Source organism: Fundulus heteroclitus, unplaced genomic scaffold, assembly GCF_011125445.2.
Source record: "Fundulus heteroclitus isolate FHET01 unplaced genomic scaffold, MU-UCD_Fhet_4.1 scaffold_80, whole genome shotgun sequence".
Classification (NCBI taxonomy): domain Eukaryota; kingdom Metazoa; phylum Chordata; class Actinopteri; order Cyprinodontiformes; family Fundulidae; genus Fundulus; species Fundulus heteroclitus.
In genome coordinates this window covers 825-5,487 of record NW_023397252.1, presented here as the reverse complement: position 1 = coordinate 5,487, position 4,663 = coordinate 825, and the positions used below count along the sequence as shown (strand labels likewise).

The 4,663-nt window shown below is 42.2% G+C and overlaps 1 pseudogene; it reads left to right on the top strand.

The window, feature by feature from the left end:
- The first annotated feature begins 2,111 nt into the window (after positions 1-2,111).
- Positions 2,112-2,967, top strand: LOC118562028 (annotated as a pseudogene).
- The last annotated feature ends 1,696 nt before the right edge of the window (positions 2,968-4,663 follow it).

The following is a 4,663-nucleotide window of genomic DNA, read 5'->3' as shown; positions in this document are numbered from 1 at the left end:
AATTATTCACTACAATGTTGTTTTATCTGTGTCAATTTCTCTCTGTTTTGTTTTCAGGAGTCCATATTTTACAAGGGATAGTTTCCTGTGTCTGGGATGAGGAGACTCAGAAGGTTTCTTTTGATTCTCTAGTAGGTTATGATGGAGAAGATTTTCTTGCTCTGGATTTGGAGACACTGACAGTGATCCCTTTACAACCACGAGCCATCCCAGTTAAACAGACATGGGAGACTTATAAAGTTGGAAAGATGATCGTTAAAATGATTGCCCTGGATATCTCTGTGGTTTTAAGCTATTATTGGACAAAGGGAAGAGCTTTTTGCTAAGAACAGGTATGACAATATCAAATTTTTCTACAATATCCAATGGTCAAATCATGATGATGATCACTTAGGCCACGCCCCCTGACAACAGAAGCGTCATGTTTTGCTGTAAACAGTCCGCTATGTTACCCCTCTGAGCTAATCAACAGGAAACTGTGTCCAGAGACAGAAGACATGTTGGTGTGTTGTGGATTCCAGCCCCAAGTGGATTCGATGCAGCAGGGGGACGTGGCAGTGTGGCGAAGTCACCTCAAACGCAGCAGCTATAAGTTTGGCTCTGAATTCCACAGTTTTTGGCCGAGCTGCATAAAACTCACTTGGGTGCATCCTTATCTACAGGAATCCCACAACAAACGTTGGTGGGCGTGACCTAATGCCTAAACGGCGCCACCTAGCAATTTTCAAAGGACCCTTTGCTATTCACTTACTTCATTGTAGAGAGACATGAAATTTGGTACAGTTATAGAACTCAACAAGATGCTCAGAATTTACAATTAATGTCATAGTGCAAGTATCACAGGAAGTTGGCCATTTTAGGTTGAAGGTCTGATTTTGACCCAATTTTTGACGTTTACAGCATTGATATTTGATCGAACTCCTCCTAGGGACTTTGAGTGAGCGGCTTGAAACTCGGTCAGTCTGATCATAAGGTATGCCCAATTAAAAGTTATCAAAACGGTGAGTTTTTGAGCATGCTGAAGGGGTGTTAGCAGGGGTCAAAGTTAACCTATTCGCCATTAAACACAAAACTCACAGAGGCACCAAACTTTCTGTGATTGATCATCATTGGGTGTCCTACAAAACCCAATGATCAAATTATGACATAATTTAGGCCACGCCCCCTGACAACAGTAAGTGTCATGTTTTGCTGTAAACGGTCGCTATGTTACTCCTCTGAGCTAATCAACATGAAACTGTGTCCAGAGACAGAAGACATGTTGGTGTGGATTCCAGAAGTGACGATGAGCAGAGGGGCGTGGCATTGTCAGATGCATGTTTCCTCAAGGATATTCAAGCATGTAAAAGATCTGCCATACGTTTGGCTCTGAATTCCACATTTTGGGCCGAGGTGCTTAAAACTCACTTGGATGTATCTTTATCCACCCCCGACAGGAATCCATAACAACTTTGGTGGACGTGACCTAATTTCTCTATAGCACCACCTAGAATATTTTAAATGATCAGCCCCAAGCCGAATTCGGCCCGCCGAAGGATTTAGTCCAAATGCATTATCATTATTCAACGGCTGTATCTCTTCGCTGCATCGACCGATCTGCACCAGATTTTTTGTGAGTCATGGAGGAGCGCTGGCCAACGCGTTGGTGTGAATCGCCCGTTGGACAGGCGGGGAAAATGCGTAACAGCTTCTGCGGTGGCGGGCGGCCAGTGGTGCGCGAACCCTAGCGGTGGCCGGAGCGGCGCTTGGCTGCGAGGGCCGATCGACGCTGCTTGCGGCTTTAATTTTATTTTATTTTTTTGTCTGCACCATCAAAACCAAGTCAAATTCCTTGTAAGTGTAAACCTACTTGGCGATTAAACTTGATTCTAAATTTATTTTTTACAGTGTCACTGCCTGCTTTGAACTGTAAGTGATTGCTAAAATTTGTATTTGATGTCAAGGTTTTTTAATTTATGTTTGTCAGGATTTGTCTTTGATGAACCCAGAACCACACACACAGGACTAAAGTTGAGGAGTTTTATTGACAGGTTTGATGGGATGGTGGATGATGTAACCAGTGATCCAGGAATACACAGGAACAGGGGTGCAGATGAAAGCAGGAGCTGACGCCCCGGAGTGAGAGACTAAAAGGCCCACGACATGTCCACAGCTTCTCTGAGACGACAGGCAGACTTCAGAGTTACGAGAGACAGCTGGCAGGGTACAGAGCTTTACAGAGTTAGCTGGCAGGACTAACCTTAAATGAGAAAAACACAAAAGCAGGGTTCCAAAGGCACACGTGACTGGCATGGAGAGGGTGTAGAATGATGACGGACCGGCAAAGAAGTGACAGCAGAGTGAGGCTTAAGTAGGGAGGCTGGCAGGTGAAGCGAGTCTGGCTAATTAGTGGCTGGCAGGTGTGACTAACTACAGCGGGAGTGAAGGGAAGACTGAGTGGGAGTGGTAAGAGGAAACAGAACTAACCATAACAAAAGTCAGAACCTAACTAAACCCAGACAGGAGGAAGAACTGAAAAATAGTAAATAAAAACCCAAATCAAAACTGAACCCTGACAATGTTCATCATCATTTCCAATTATGTTCCTATCAACTGGATTTTCAAATCTGTTGCTTGTATATCAACCCTTTTTGACTCCTTCCTTATTTTCTATTTTCTCCATTCCCAGAGCAACCCTCATTGTCGCTGCTGCAGAAGTCTCCTTCCTCTCCAGTCAGCTGCCACGCTACAGGTTTCTTCCCAGCAGAGCCCTCATGTTCTGGAGGAAGGATGGGGAAGAGATTCATGAGAATGTGGATCATGAAGAGATCCTTCCAAACGATGATGGAACATTCCAGATGAGGATTTACCTGGACATTTCCTCGATCAGTCCTGAAGACTGGAGGAGGTACGACTGTGTGTTTCAGCTTATTGGCAAAGAGGAAAAAATCATCAATCTGGATGGAGCAACTCTAAGAACCAATAGAGGTAAGCCTAAATATGTGCCTGATGCTTTTTGTTGTTTATTTTATGTTAATGTGTCACACATTTACACACTAGGTCTGCCACATTACTCAAAAAGCAAAGTTTAGATAAATGTCTCATTTATTTCAAATCAATTCATCCAGCCACTATCTGTGCTCGCTCATCCCTGAAAGGGAGGTGCATATTGCATCCAGTAGTTATTTATTTACATGGACATAATTAATTTGAATAAAGGGCCAATCAAAAAATAAATGCATAGTCGAGCGCACACAGGACACATAAATAAGCAGTGAATGATATATATTTACTTATTTTTTAACAACACGTAAATAATGCCAGAGAGGACCCAAAATATATACTTTCACAAGTGGAGCATTACTGATTTGACTATAGTGCTCCCCTTGATATGTAAGCAAAAAAATTACTGTATATTATTTTGGGCTAATTTCAAATTCAATTGACACAGAAATGGAAAGGTAAAAGAGAAAGTAAGGCATAAATATAGCAGAGGAAAAAGAGAGTGTAAGGCAAGGCAAATTTATTTGTATAGCACATTTCGGTACAAAAACAATGCAAAGTGCTTTACATGATTAAAACATAGGAAAATAAAACAGAATGAAAGCAAGTTGGAATAAAATGTAGAAACAAAATAAAACATGGGAAAATAGAAATTAAAAGCAAATATTAAACAGTTGGACTAAAAAGTTGAACTAATGATAAACCTATAACTTCCGTCACTGTTCTGTATTTGTGAATCCTATTGTGTTTGAGGATTAAATATAATTAATTATTTCTATAGGCTTTTATTCATTAAAACAGTTTAACTAGTCGAAGGCAATCCTAAACAAATGTGTTTTTAATCTAAAATGTAAAAGTGCTGAACTTAGGCATTCAGCACTTTTACATTTTTCTGGAAGTTGTTCCAGATCAGTGGAGCATGAGTTCTAGGTATGCAGAGTAGGCTGGAGCCAGAAGTGTGGTCTGGAGGGTCGATACACTGATAACAAGTCTGTGTTTGTATTTACGTGCTAAGCCATTCAGTGATTTATAGACTAGCAAGATGATTTTAAAGTCTATTCTCTGAGATCCAGGAAGCCAGTGTAAGGACTTTAGAACTGGGGTGATGTTCTCTACTTTCTTAGTCCCCCTCTTAGGGGAGGGGGGCACTGTAACAAAGCTTGGAGTGATCTCCTCTCCTGTGGCCAGGCCAAGCTAAGAGAAACGTTGATCTGAAGTAGCCCGCTGCAACCTGCACAGGCCCTCAAATGAAGAAGCGACGGCAGGGAGACCGAGCGGAGGACCCCCTTCCCCAGCCCAACTGCACCCCCTTCCAAGAACAGTGTAAAGCTTGCCCAAGCCTTGTATCCCAAACGACGAGCATTTTCCCTTTTGGGCTAGCCGCCTGCCCGCCGTGCTAAAGGACCAGCTTCGTCCTGCTTCAATGCTTCCAACTGGATGCCCAAAGTGAACCGAACTGGCACAGACAGGATTGGCAGAGTTTGGCAGGGAAAGTCAAATGGTTTATTCAAAAGTTTTTTAGCTGTTTTGTTTTAAGCTTTGACCGAAGTAAATTTCCTGGAGCTAACAGGCTAGCTTCTGCTAGTATTCTGGAAACCAAGTCTTGCTGATATGTTTGAGTGTGATTTACACTTATAACATGCTTTATTTCCTTAAGGGTTTTATACACTGATGGGATATT